This window comes from Hypanus sabinus, chromosome 4, assembly GCF_030144855.1.
Source record: "Hypanus sabinus isolate sHypSab1 chromosome 4, sHypSab1.hap1, whole genome shotgun sequence".
Classification (NCBI taxonomy): Eukaryota; Metazoa; Chordata; class Chondrichthyes; order Myliobatiformes; family Dasyatidae; genus Hypanus; species Hypanus sabinus.
Window position 1 is genome coordinate 102,935,959 of NC_082709.1, and position 15,318 is coordinate 102,951,276.

The 15,318-nt window shown below is 48.3% G+C and overlaps 1 protein-coding gene across 3 annotated transcripts in view; it reads right to left on the bottom strand.

Moving 5' to 3' along the window:
* Window positions 1–15,318, bottom strand: part of gdf3 (growth differentiation factor 3) — a 70,865-nt gene that overhangs the window by 19,703 nt on the left and 35,844 nt on the right. Inside the window, exons 2-3 of one of the 3 annotated variants that reach the window (XR_009511733.1) lie at window positions 7,943–8,125; window positions 107–2,122 (exon numbers count right to left, since the gene is read on the bottom strand). The exons of 1 other annotated variant lie outside the window; for it this stretch is intronic. The gene's annotated coding sequence lies outside the window, so the exon portion shown is untranslated. Of the gene's footprint in view, window positions 1–106; window positions 2,123–7,942; window positions 8,126–15,318 lie in introns of those variants that run through there. One more of the 3 variants, XR_009511734.1, reaches the window with a different exon arrangement.

Here is a 15,318-nt window from a genome sequence, read left to right on the forward strand (position 1 = left end):
AAAAAAAGCTGTATTTTATTCATTTAATTTTCAGTGTTTTAAAAGACATTTCAATAAATAGCTAAATACCATGGGACTTCAAAGACAGATATTTTGTTGTAATGCATTTGTTCATTTTCAATTGAAATTAAAGCACATGTTTTCTACATATCCCATGATATTTTATTTTCTCTTATGAGGTGTATTACCAAAACACTCCGTCCATCTGCTCCTGGTCCTGCCCCCTGTCAAATTTTAGAACCCTTTGTGGCCCTCGTCAAAAAGTTTGCCCACCCCTGGTGTATAAGATGATGAGAGGCATTGATTGTGTGGATAGTCAGAGGCTTTTTCCCACTGCTGAAATGGCTATCATGAGAGGGCACAGTTTTAAAGTGCTTGGAAGTAGGTACAGAGAAGATGTCAGGGGTCAGTTTTTTACACAGAGAGTGGAATGGGCTGCTGGCGACAGTGGTGGAGGCAGATACAAAAGGGTCTTTTAAGAGACTCCTGGACAGGTACATGGAGCTTAGAAAAATAGAGGGCTATGGGTAACCCTAGATAATTTCTAAAGTAAGGACATGCTTGGCACAGCATTGTGGGCTGAAGGGCCTGTATTGTGCTGTAGGTTTTCTATGTTTCTGTATGGACAAGGTGGTGATCCCAGCCTAGCCCAGGGATTGGTTCAACAGGTAAAATAGAAAGTCAACATGCCTCAAGCAGAACAGATGGTTAGTGGGACATGTGAGAACAGGCTAGAGGACCCACAGATTGAGTCCCCACCCCAAGGAAAAAGAGAGGTTCTTGATTAGTAGGGATGTTAAAGGTTACTGGAAGGCAGGAGAATGGGAGTTGAGAGGGATAATAAATCAGCCATGATCAAATGGTGGAGCAGACTTGATGAGCAAATGGTCTAATTCTGCTCCTATGTTTTATGGTGTTACTGACCCGAAATCTCATATCCCACCACCATTTCTGAGGTAAGGAGTGCCCCTCATGCCTAAAAAATCCTCTCGACCTCCCCCACCCCCCAACAAAGCCACGCTCTAAATTAGATGCGTAATTTCATACAACATTAACACACCGTTCTTGATAGACAATATTTTTCAATTTTCAAATTCATAAATTTTTATTTGTATATGGGGATTTGATACATGGGATGCAGTTATAAATCTGCTGACACACAGCTCCAGAACCCGATTTCAAACCTAACCTCTACTGTGTTTGGAATAGGCACATTCTCCTTCTGACCTTGTGGATTGCCTCCGGGTGCTCTAATCCAAAATCAATTTATTTCCTTTTGTAGCCTATTCATTCACAACTAATTATTGGCCATCTTTGTGATTTGTAAATTTATGCACATGAAACAATCCACTCACAACATCTTGTCAACCATTTTCCAGTAACCAATCTTCTACCCATGCAATGTCTTAACTCTTATGCTGAGCTTTTATTTTCCTCAGTATCCTTGATGTACCATATTATCATGAGTATATCTACTGGTTCCTCTTCATCCATAGCACATGAATATGAATGTATTTCTTCCATCTCCTTGATTATATTCCCTTGCAACACAATCTTTTCACTCACAAAATTAATGAATCTATTAATCATGTCTTGGCCCAAAACATTGATTGTACTCTTTTCCATTGATGCTGAGTTCCTTCAACTTTTTGTGAATCATAAGACCATATGACACAAGAGCAGAATTAGGCCATTCGGCCCATCGAGTCTGCTCTGCCATTTCATCATGGCTGATCCATTTTTCCTCTCAGTGCAATGTCATGCTTTCTCCCTATATCCCCACATGGCCTGACCAATCAAGAGTCTATCAACCCCTGCTATAAATTTACAGACTTGGCTTCCACAACTGCCTGTGGCCATAAATTCCATGACTCACCACTCTCTGGCTAAAGAAATTCCTCCTCAGCTCTGTTCTAAAAGGATGCCCCTCTTTTCTGAGGTTGTATTCTCTGGTCTTAAACTTTCCCAATGTAGGAAGCATCCACTCAATATCCACTCTTTTAAGGGCTTTCACTATTTGATAGTTTTCATTCATCTGAATTCCAGTGAAAATAGGCCCAGAGACGTCTGAAGACTGGGCTTTATCCACCCCTTTGGTTTCCTCTTTCAAGATTCCTGGATGCTGTTTAAAACAGAAGGGAATCATTATCAGTTCTAGAGTAGAGTAGAGGAGACCTTCTTGTAAAAATAATTATTGAATTGAGCATTCATTTAGAGTTCATGCTTAATAACCCAATGTCACAGCAGACCAAATAGTTATAACATTCATATCTAGCCTCAGAAATTGCAAGCTGATTAAAATGAAATTGCAGTAAGTGGATGTGCTATAAAACAGTTGTAAAGTGTGAATGAGAAACATGATGGTAGCAGTTCACAGACTGCCCACAAAGGCACAGCTAATATAGCCAGGTTCAATCCTGATCACGTGCGTGCGTGTGTTTGTTTCCCCTTATCACCATGTAGGTTTCCTGTTTTCTCCAACAACCCAAATGTATGTGAGTTGGCAAGTTAATTAGTTGTAAATTATTGTGTGGGTGTTGATGAGTGGTAGTGTTAGGGCTGGGGGAGAAAGAAAAGAAGAGATGAGAGAATAAGGTGATTACATTTGGATGAGTGTGGAAAAAAGGGTGTTTGATAGTCTCTGGGGACTCAGTGAGTCAAAGGACCCATTTCCTTGCTGAATCGTTTTATAAATGTAGTCACAATTTATTCACAGCAATGAGATACATTATAACTTTGGCCTTTTTCAATGTCAATGTTTTCAGGTTGAGTATTATTGTGAAGAGCCAAAGCCTATTACATCAGTGTGTTGGGCAAGATAATACCAAGTCCAAAGTAATTCTGGCAGCGAATCTTACTCCCCATTTTCTGTAAAACTCAAGAGTAAACATTAGGTAAAACAATGAACATTTTACGGTAACCTGTTTATAAACTGAAAATATTAGCACTGATTAGGGCCAACAAGGACAAACATTATTTAAGGAAAAGTCCCTGAATTATTTGTTATTGAAAGCTGTAAATACATAAGAAATTAGAAAGCTGAAACTTCATTTACAGGAACAATACAGAATTCAGGATTACTGTTTGAAATGAATTCAGAAACAAGCAGACAATAGCTGGCATGTTATGGTAAAGTCAAAAACACTAAAATTTATGATCAACTAATTTGATTTTTGATTGAGTTAGAAGGATAAAGAAAGCCTGACTTTAGATTTATTTTATTTAGAGATACAGCACAGTAACTGGCCCTTCTGGTCCAAGAGCCCATGACACCCAATTACACCCATTCGTTACACTACTGTGCTGCCTAGTTATTTACAACTGTGAATTATAGCACTGAAGAAGTGTTTAGATATGCTAAGTTTATTTTAAGTATATTTCTGCTGTGTACCTGGAATTTACATTCCTAACTCACCTCTTCCCACAAAATCAACCAAATTTTACACTCTAGCACTACACAGAACAAATTTAATTTCACAATCAAGATCAAATGACTGCCCAAGAGAAAAATAAAGTGAATTTTAACACGAGCGACTACCTGTACAATTAGGTCAATAAGGTTACTGTAACTACTGAAAGGACATAAAATAAGATATTGATAACAGATGGATCAGCTAAATTATGAGATTGTGGCGACCCATTTCCTGGCGCATCCGAACCGACTCACAATTAGATAGCTTACGGGGGTTTGCGAGCACAGAGCTTTGGAGCCTCTGCGCCATGGGGGGCCGGTTGAGGGAGGCTTAAAAGTGAGGCTGAAGTTTTCGAATAAAGTTTTTTCCTTCGACTGCAGTTACCGACTCCGTGTCGTAATTTTAGCGCTGCATGTAGCACACCGCTACAATTGGTAACCCCGACGGTCCAAACGGTTTTTGGACCAGAAATGACCGACGCCGCCTCTGTTCATGCGGTTTCGTTGAAACTGCCAGGTTTCTGGACACAGCGCCCGGACCTATGGTTCCAGCAAGCCGAAGCCCAATTCCATGTTCGCCAGATCACCTCAGAAGACACCCGCTACTACTACGTGGTGAGCTCCCTCGACCAGGACACAGCGGCCCAGGTCGCGGAGTTCGTACAGTCACCCCCGGCAGACGGCAAGTACACGGAATTCAAAGCCCTGCTCCTCAGGACTTTCGGACTCTCACGGCGCGAGCGGGCTGCCCGTTTACTGCACCTGGATGGCTTGGGCGACAGACCTCCATCGGCTTTAATGAATGAGATGTTGTCTCTGGCCGGAGGACACAAGCCCTCCCTCATGTTTGAGCAGGCATTCCTGGAGCAGCTGCCCGAGGACATACGCCTGCTGCTATCCGACGCGGATTTCAGTGACCCCCGGAAGGTGGCAGCCCGGGCGGACTTGCTGTGGAATGCCAAAAAGGTGAGCGGGGCGTCCATCGCACAGATCTCCCAGCCACGCTCCCGGCAGCAAACCAGTCCAGGCCCGGCCGCAGAGCCCGCCAACCCCCGGCCCAATGAACACTGGTGCTTCTACCACCAGCGGTGGGGCGCAGAAGCCCGCCGTTGTCGCCCGCCCTGCAAGTTCCCGGGAAACGCCAGGGCCAGCCGCCGCTGATGGCTACGGCAGCTGGCCATCGGGATAGCCTCCTGTATGTGTGGGATAGAAGGTCGGGACGCCGGTTTTTGGTCGATACTGGGGCTGAGATCAGCGTTTTATCTCCGATGAGTTACGACACCCGCAGCAGGGCACCGGGTCCCCCCCTGAGGGCCGTGAATGGCAGCACAGTAAGGACCTACGGCACCCGTCAGGTGCAGCTACAGTTCGGCTCCAACCAGTTCATGTGGGACTTCACACTGGCCGCCGTAGCCCAACCGCTTCTGGGTGCGGTTTTTTTGCGGGCTCACAGCCTACTGGTCGACCTGCCCAGGAAGAGACTGGTACACGCCGAGACCTTTCAGACGTTCTCCCTGGGTGCAGCCCAGTTGCCAGCCCCTCACCTCGGCTCCATCACGCTGTCCGACAACGACTTCACCAGGGTCCTGGCGGAGTTCCCATCGGTTCTGGCACCGCAGTTCACAGCGGCCATGCCCAGGCACGGCGTACAGCACCACATCCCGACCCAGGGACCACCCCTCCACGCCCGCGCTCGGCGGCTTCCCCCGGACAAGCTCCGACTGGCAAAGGAGGAGTTCCAGAGGATGGAGGAATTGGGGATCATCCGGCGGTCCGACAGCCCATGGGCCTCCCCCCTGCACATGGTGCCCAAAGCGACGGGGGGCTGGAGACCGTGCGGCGACTACCGCAGGCTGAACGAGGCTACCACACCGGACCGCTATCCTGTGCCGCACATTCAGGACTTTGCAGCAAACCTGCATGGCGCACGGATCTTCTCCAAGGTAGACCTCGTCCGAGGGTACCATCAAATCCCGATGCATCCTGACGACGTCCCCAAAACGGCTCTCATCACCCCGTTTGGCCTTTTCGAGTTCCTCCGCATGCCGTTCGGCCTGAAGAATGCCGCACAGACGTTCCAGCGGTTAATGGACGCGGTGGGACGGGACCTGGACTTCGCGTTCATCTATTTGGATGACATCCCCATAGCCAGCAGCAGTCGTCAGGAGCATCTGTCCCACCTCCGTCAACTCTGCGCCCGACTGAGTGAGTACGGTCTTACAATCAACCCCGCCAAATGCCAGTTCGGACTCGATACCATTGACTTCCTGGGCCACAGGATTACTAAAGACGGGGCAACCCCTCTGCCCGCTAAGGTAGATGCGGTCCGCCTCTTTCCCGGACCCACCACGATCAAAGGCCTTCAGGAATTCGTAGGTCTGGTCAATTTCTACCGCCGCTTCCTCCCTTCAGCTGCCGGGATCATGTTCGCCCTGATGTCGGGTCCGAGCAAGGACATTACCTGGGACGAGGAGTCCGCCGCCGCTTTCGTTCAAACGAAGGAAACTTTGGCGGACGCCGCAATGCTAGTACATCCCAGAATGGACGCCCCTACCGCCCTCACAGTGGACGCATCTAACACGGCAGTCGGTGGGGTGCTGGAGCAACTCATCGCAGGTCGCTGGCAACCCCTGGCGTTTTTCAGCAAACACCTGCGACTACCCGAGCTTAAGTACAGTGCTTTCGACCGGGAACTGTTGGCGCTCTACCTGGCAATCCGGCATTTCAAGTACTTCCTAGAAGGTCGGCCCTTCACCGCGTTCACGGACCATAAACCGCTTACCTTTGCGTTTACGAAAGCGTCCGACCCCTGGTCGACCCGCCAGCAACGCCACCTGTCCTACATCTCTGAATACACGACGGATGTCCGGCACGTCTCAGGTAAGGACAATGTCGTGGCAGATGCGCTCTCTCGCCCTACCGTTCATGCCCTTTCCCAAGGGGTAGACTTTGAGGCACTGGCAGAGGCGCAGCAGGCGGATGAGGAGATTCCGAGTTACAGAACCGCAGTCTCCGGTTTGCAGTCTCCGTGGGCCCAGGTGAGAGGACCCTACTCTGTGACATCGCCACCGGCCAGCCCCGTCCAGTCGTCCCGTCAGCATGGCAGCGCCGCGTTTTCGACTCCATTCATAACTTGGCGCATCCCTCCATCCGGACAACTGTCCGGATGGTTTCCAGCAGGTTTGTTTGGCACGGACTCCACAAACAGGTCAGTGAATGGGCCAAAACGTGCATGCACTGCCAGACGGCCAAGGTGCAGCGGCACACCAAAGCCCCACCGCAGCAGTTCCATCCCGCCCACCGGCGTTTCGACCACATTCATGTGGATATCGTGGGCCCCCTGCCAGTGTCGCGCGGAGCGCGGCACCTCCTGACTATCGTGGACCGGTTCACAAGATGGCCAGAGGCGGTCCCGCTCACCGACACCACCTCCGAATCTTGCGCCCGAGCCCTGATCGCCACCTGGATATCTCGCTTTGGTGTACCAGCCCACATTACCTCCGACAGAGGCGCCCAGTTCACCTCCAGCCTGTGGTCAGCTATGGCCAGCCTTTTGGGGACTCAGCTGCACCACACAACTGCCTACCACCCACAGTCGAACGGGCTAGTGGAGCGTTTCCACCGTCACCTGAAGTCGGCCCTCATGGCCCGCCTGCCTGCGAGGAGCCAACTGGGCGGACGAGCTTCCCTGGGTCCTACTCGGCATCCGCACAGCGCCCAAGGACGACCTGCATGCCTCGTCGGCCGAGTTGGTATACGGTGCGCCCCTGGTCGTCCCCGGGGAGTTCCTAACAGCCCCAAGGGGGCAAGAGGAAGAACCCGCAGCAGTCCTGGGCAGACTACGCAAGAAGCTCGGTAACCTGGCCCCCATACCCACTTCACAGCACGGGCGGCACCCGACTTGCGTACCCAAAGACCTACAGAACTGTAAGTTTGTGTTTGTACGAAGGGGCGGGCATCGGCAGCCGCTGCAGCGGCCATACGAGGGGCCGTTTATGGTGCTCCGGAACAACGGGTCCACGTTCGTGCTGGACGTTGGGGGGAAAGAGGAGGTTTTCACGGTGGACCGCCTTAAACCGGCCCATGTGGACCTGGCACAACCGGCCGAGTTTCCGGCGCCTTGGCGCAGAGGCCGACCTCCCAAGCAGGTTCTGGCCCAGACTGTGGACATTGGGGGGTGTATCGCTGGTTCTGGGGGGGGGGGTTATGTGGCGACCCATTTCCTGGTGCATCCAAACCGACTCACAATTAGATAGCCTACGGGGGTTTGCGAGCACAGAGCTTTGGAGCCTCTGCGCCATGGGGGGCCGGTTGACAGAGGCTTAAAAGTGAGGCTGAAGTTTTCGAATAAAGTTTTTTCCTTCGACTGCAGTTACCGACTCCGTGTCGTAATTTTAGCGCTGCATGTAGCACACCGCTACAAGATGCAGTTTTTGACAGTATCACACAAACCTGCGACATTTACCACTAAGAACAAGGGCAGCAGAAGCATGGGAACACCACTAACTGTAGGTTCTCTAAGCTGCTTACCATTTTAACTTGGAAATGCATCTGCATTCTTTCATGGCTGCTGGGACCAAATCCTGGAACTCTTTACCCAGCATTATTGTAGATGTACCTTCCCCAGAAAGAGCACAATAGTCCAAGCAGGTGGTATCTCATTGTCATCTTCTCATGTGCAATTAGAAATGGAGAATAAACATTGAACACATCCTGAAAAACAAATAACATTGCAAGCTCTCTGGAAAAGATGTCCTGGCGATGTTATGATAGAGCCTTTCAAACCAAGTGACAAAGTAGACAACAACAAGCAGGCAGAACTAGCATACGGAGCCTACCACCAAAGCAAAATTCTGTTCTTAATGGAGGGAACTGTTATCAGAATGTCACATCTAGCTACCAGGTGACTTAGTTTGCTAAATTTTACACTTGTGTCTTCCTTACCTCATTTGTAGATGGAGTAATTTCCATATTTAGTCAAAAATGCCATTACTGTTGTTTATGCAACCAGCAGGGTGGTACAAGGAGAACTAGATGGACCTTGGTCTTTCCTCATCTAGTAATTCCTATGCACCATCCTCATGGGCATAGTCTTCATCGAAAAGTGTGGATAATGTATGGCAGCCTTTAATCAAATCAGTCCTGTCATCCACCATGGAGTTACCGATGTTTTCCCAAACTGCATTTCTCCACAATACGGGTTCTCATTAATCCTTCGGTTAATGGTAGGGATCCATGGCAGGAAATGTTTGGTAACCCCTGCTCTGTAGCCTTCATTGTACACTTGCATGACCTGCAGAACTGTTGTTATTTTCAATTAAATGCATAGAGCTCTCACACACGACAAATATCATTAAGAGTTTTCTAAATTTTAAAACACTCACAACTCATAGTTGGATGCAATTAATAGTTTTAAGGATTAAAATAAGGTTTAGCAGAACACAGAAGTCATTTTGCCTTGAACTGAGATGGCATGTATAAAAAGCCAATGTTTTGAACAAGGTTATTAATAATTAAAGAGTCAAAGGTTCATTTATTATCAAGTACATATCTCTGAAATTCTTCTTCTCCAGATAGCCACAAAACCAAGAAAGGAAAGAACAACAGCACGATCAGCAACCCCCAAATCCCTCTCCCCTGCACACACAAAAACAGGAAGGATAGGGCAAAAAGCACAAGATATTAAAAAACTATAGGACTGAATAAAAGCCCATAATCCAAGTCCATATACAAAATTCAGAAAACCTGGGTAACATTCTCCAGGCACAACTACAGGCCTTCCCTTTCCAGCAGCAGAGCAATCTCACCAGCAATGAATAGGCAGTCTGGCAGTCTCCCCTCTCCGGCAGCAGAGCAATCTCACCAGCTATGAATAGGCAGTCTATCCTCTCCGGCAGCAGAGCAATCTCACCAGCTATGAATAGGCAGTCTATCCTCTCCGGCAGCAGAGCAATCTCACCAGCAATGAATAGGCAGTCTCCCCTCTCCAGCAGCAGAGCAATCTCACCAGCAATGAATAGGCAGTCTCCCCTCTCCGGCAGCAGAGCAATCTCACCAGCAATGAATAGGCAGTCTCCCCTCTCCGGCAGCAGAGCAATCTCACCAGCAATGAATAGGCAGTCTCCCCTCTCCGGCAGCAGAGCAATTTCACCAGCAATGAATAGGCAGTCTCCCCTCTCCGGCAGCAGAGCAATCTCACCAGCAATGAATAGGCAGTCTCCCCTCTCCGGCAGCAGAGCAATTTCACCAGCAATGAATAGGCAGTCTCCCCTCTCCGGCAACAGAGCAATCTCACCAGCAATGAATAGGCAGTCTCCCCTCTCCGGCAGCAGAGCAATTTCACCAGCAATGAATAGGCAGTCTATCCTCTCCGGCAGCAGAGCAATCTCACCAGCAATGAATAGGCAGTCTATCCTCTCCGGCAACAGAGCAATCTCACCAGCAATGAATAGGCAGTCTCCCCTCTCCGGCAGCAGAGCAATCTCACCAGCAATGAATAGGCAGTCTATCCTCTCCGGCAGCAGAGCAATCTCACCAGCAATGAATAGGCAGTCTCCCCTCTCCGGCAGCAGAGCAATCTCACCAGCAATGAATAGGCAGTCTCCCCTCTCCGGCAGCAGAGCAATTTCACCAGCAATGAATAGGCAGTCTCCCCTCTCCGGCAGCAGAGCAATTTCACCAGCAATGAATAGGCAGTCTCCCCTCTCCGGCAGCAGAGCAATTTCACCAGCAATGAATAGGCAGTCTATCCTCTCCGGCAGCAGAGCAATCTCACCAGCAATGAATAGGCAGTCTATCCTCTCCGGCAACAGAGCAATCTCACCAGCAATGAATAGGCAGTCTATCCTCTCCGGCAGCAGAGCAATCTCACCAGCAATGAATAGGCAGTCTATCCTCTCCGGCAGCAGAGCAATCTCACCAGCAATGAATAGGCAGTCTCCCCTCTCCGGCAGCAGAGCAATCTCACCAGCAATGAATAGGCAGTCTCCCCTCTCCGGCAGCAGAGCAATTTCACCAGCAATGAATAGGCAGTCTATCCTCTCCGGCAGCAGAGCAATCTCACCAGCTATGAATAGGCAGTCTCCCCTCTCCGGCAACAGAGCAATCTCACCAGCAATGAATAGGCAGTCTCCCATCTCCGGCAGCAGAGCAATTTCACCAGCAATGAATAGGCAGTCTCCCCTCTCCGGCAGCAGAGCAATCTCACCAGCAATGAATAGGCAGTCTATCCTCTCCGGCAGCAGTGCAATGCCACAGCAATAAAAAAGCAAGCAGCAGATGGTCACCTTCCACAGTTGCCCCGATGTTTCAATCTCCCTCATTACTTTAATCAGTTAACAATGGAAGTTTTAATCAGCATAATGGAGTCGAACATCCGCTTGCGCCTTGTCCCACATTGCTTCTGCCTCAGAGACTGCAGAGTGCTGAAACACCCAAACGATCTCCAAAATGCAAACCACAGTCTCCAGCAGTTCTAGAATCACATCCAAAACAAAAAACAAACATAATAGACATAAAAGAAGTGTAATATATGGTTTCATGATCCATCCAGAAAATATCGACCATAGGAGCATTGTACGCAGACATCACCTTGACTGGAAGTCAAAGACATCCAAGGCAAAGACATGTTTCAGTTTTTCTCCTTCCCTCCAAAACACAACGTACATCACACAAACACTAGCATGTGTAATGGTTGGGCCCATATTGTAGGCTAGTGGTCGCCAACCCGTCGATCTCGATCAGCTGGTCGACCTTCGAGACTTTCCCAGTAGATCCCGAAAAAAAATGAAAAATAAATACACAAATACTGTTGAGAGATTGTTTCCTGGTTGTGGGGTTTTCGTTCCGTTCTTTCTGCCCAGTGCGCATGCGCATAGATCCCCTGCACCACACAGTGTACTTCAGTGGTCCCCAACCACCGGGCCACAAGGAAACAAAATGAGGCAGCTGCACCTTTCCTCATTCCCTGTCACACCCACTGTTGAACTTGAACTCACGCGAGGTCATCAGTTGCCTAAACGTGCGGCCGGCCGGAAGTGCTGATGCTACTGGCCCAGAGCGTGGCCGGCGGGAAGACCCAATGCTACACGGCTGTAGCACGCACAAATGAACCTGTTTAGCACACTGAATGTTCGAGGGGAATCCAGTACTAAAATATTCACAGACGACCTAATTCGGGCTCAAGGTTTCGTAAGTATCAGAGCAGCTACCTCGCTGCGATCTGCTGAAACAAATTTTTGTCGGTCGATAGATCCTACAAGGGGGGCAGGCGTGGGCCTCTCGCTCTCCTTGCCGGTTGGTTGCTCTGTCCGGACTGCAACCGCCGTAGCCCTGTCACGGGGACCTCCGGCCCTGACCTCGTCCTCTCACCCCACTCACGACCTGCCGCACCTGGCCAGGGCGTCTGGCAGCGGGTGGGCAGAGGATGGAGTTTGGGCCTGGAGGCTGTCTAATGAGGCAATGAAGCCCTCAACACTGCTTTGGCACCTTGAGTCCAAGCACCCCGCACTTAAGACGAACCTGTTGAGTTTTTCCGCAGAAAAAACTTGGGCAGGGCGGGACAGAAGCTAAGTGCCAAGAGCCGCGAAGGTCGTGTTTAACACCCCCAACCCCCCCCCCCGTCGGCCGGTCCGCAAGAATATTGCCAATATTAAACTGGTCCACAGTGCAAAAAAGGGTGGGTACCCCTGGTACTTATGCATTATTTCTACTTCCGGGTGGCGGGGTTTTACTTCCGTTTTTTTCTGCTCCAGTGCGCATGCTTGTGACTAATCAATTTGGAGTCGATCTCGCCTTTCACTAAGGCCGAGGTAGTGGATCTTGGGCTTAAAAAGGTTGGTGACCACTGTTGTAGGCTTTACTTTCTAGCCTTATCTCAAAGGTGAAAGAATAGCTTTAGAAGAGTATAGCACTGTACTGACCCCTCAGCCCATGATTTGTGCCAATCTTTTTAACCTACTGCAAGATCAACCAAATGCCTCCCTCCCACATTGCCTTCCATTTTTCTTTCATCCATGTGTCTAGCTAAGAGTCTCTTAAAAGTCCCTAATGTACAGTGCCTATAGAAAGTATTCACAACTGCCCCCCAGGAAGTTTTCATGTTTTATTGTTTTAAAACTTTGAATCACTGTGGATTTAATTTGGCTTTTTTGACACTGATCAACAGAAAAAAGATTATGTCAAAGTGAAAACAGATCTCTACAAAGTGATATAAAAATAATTATAAATGTAAAACACAAAACAATTGATTGCACAAGTATTCACCCCCTTTAATACGACACACCAAATCATCACTGGTGCAGCCAGTTGGTTTTAGAAATCACATAGTTACATGGAGATCACCTGCGTGTAGTCAAGGGGTTTCAATTGCTTGCAGTAAAAATACACTTGGATCTGGAATGTCCAATGGCTGGTGAGTCAATATCCTGGCAAAAACTACACTACAGAAACAAAAGAACACTCCAAGCAACTCTGCAAAAAGGTTATTGAAAAGCACAAGTTAGGATATGGATACAAGAAAATTTCCAAGATACTAAATACCCCTGGAGTACAGTTAATTCAATCATCAAGAAATGAAAATATGGCACAGCTGTAAATCTGCCTAGAGCAGGCAGTCCTCAAAAATGGAGTGGAAGAAAGTTCTATGGTCTGATGAAACCAAAATTAAGCTTTTCAGCTATCGGACTAAACATTATGTTTGGCAAACACTGCACATCATCAAAAACATACCTTCTCTACCATGAAGCATGGTGGTGGCTGCATCATGCTGTGGGAATGCTTCACTGCATCAGGCCCTGGAAGGCTCGTGAAGGTAGAGGGTAAAATGAATGCAGCAAAATACAGAAATCCTGGAGGAAAACCTGATGCAGTCTGCAAGAGAACTGCAACTTGGGAGATTTGTTTTCTAGCAAGACGATGACCAAGCATAAAGCCAAAGCTACACAAGAATGGTTTAAAAACAACAAAGTAAATGTCCTGGAGTAACCAAATCAGAGTCCAGACCTCAATCCAATTGAGAATTTGTGGTTGGACTTGAAAAGGACTGTTCACTCACAATCCCTTTGCAATCTGACAGAACTTGAGCAGTTTTGTAAAGAAGAATGGGGAAAAAAATTGCAGTGTCCAAATGTGCAACTACAAAATACTGACGAAGGGAGTGAATACTTATGCAATCAATTATTTTGCATTTTATATTTGTGATTAATTTGGATTAATTTGTAGAGATCTGTTTTGACTTTCACATCAAAGAGTTGATCAATGTCAAAAAAGCCAACTTAAATCCACTGTGATTCAATGTTGTAAAACACTAAAACAGGAAAACTTCCAATGGGGGTGAATACTTCTTACAGGCACCATATCTGCCTCTACCACCATCCCTAGTTGAGTATTCCACACACTCACCATTCTGTGTAAAATAGCTACTTCTGGCAACCCGCCAATACTTTCTCCCAATCATCTTAAAATTATGCCCTCCCGCATTAGCCATTTCCACCCTGGGACAAAGGTGTTGGCTGTCCACTCTCTCAATGTCTCCTATCATCTTACACACTTCTATCAAATCATCTCTCATCCTCCTCCACTCCAAAGAGAAAAGCCCCAGCCTTTCAAGTTCTTGCCAGTTTATTCAGCAAGCTCTTGCTCTTATCAAATGCTGTTTTCATCAGGTAACTGCGTGATTAAAAAGAGTATGGAGAAAAGAGAATAGATTTTTTTGTTGTTTGTGTATCCTTTTCAGATGTGTTCTCTCTTTTCCCACCCCCACCTTGGTTACTCAGACCACATCTCTGTTATGCTAATCCCAGCATACAGACTGCTCGTCAGGCACTCCAGACCAGTTCAGAAGCAGCTGAAAACCTGGCCAGCAGGAGCCATCTCTGCTCTTCAAGACTGCTTTGAGCACACTGACTGGCACAGGTTCAAGGAGGCTGCAACCAATGGCGACTCTACCAACTGAGAGGAATACATGGCATCAGTGACCAGCTACATCAGCAAGTGCATCGACAACGTCACCGTGTCCAAGACCATCACTACATGCACTAACCAGAAGCCATGGATGACAGTGGAGGTGCGTGCACCATTGAGGACCCGTGACTCCGCCTTCACAACAGGCGACAAGGCAGCCCTAACAACAGCAAGGGCCAAACTGTCCCAGACCATCAGAGAAACAAAGCGTGCACATGCCCAGTGAATCCACAGCCACTTCGGCGACACGTGGAAGGGTATTCAGGACATCACCAACTACAGGACAACATCACCTGACTGTGCGGGTGATACCTCCTTCCCAAATGCGCTGAATAACTTCTACACTCATTTTGAGGTGGAAAATGACATGACAGTGAGGAAGTCCACCCTTCCTCCAAAAGACCAGGTGCTGTGTCTCACCATGGCCAATATGAGAAGAACCCTGTGCAGGGTCAACCCACAGAAGACTGCTGGATCAGACAATATTCCTGGTAGTGTGCTTAGAGGATGTGCAGACTAGCTAGCAGATGTTCTCACTGACATCTCCAACATCTCCCTGAGCAGCGCCACCGTTCCAACATGCTTCAAGGCTGCAACCGTTGTCCCCATGCTGAAGAAGTCTTCAGTGTCCTGCCTCAATGACTACCATCCCGTTGCACTCACATCCACCATCATGAAGTGTTTCAAGAGGCTTATCATGAGGCACATCAAGACCCTGCTGCCCCTCTCACTGGAACCGTCCCAGGGCTCAGCAGACGACACCATTGCCATCACCCTCCACCTGGACAAAAAAGACACATACGTTCGGATGCTGTTCATAGACTTCAGTTCAGCATTCAACACAATCATCCCTCAGAAACTGATTGGAAAGCTGAGCCTACTGGGCATGAACATTTCCCTCTGCAACTGGATACTAGACTTCCTGACTGGGAGACCTCAGTCAG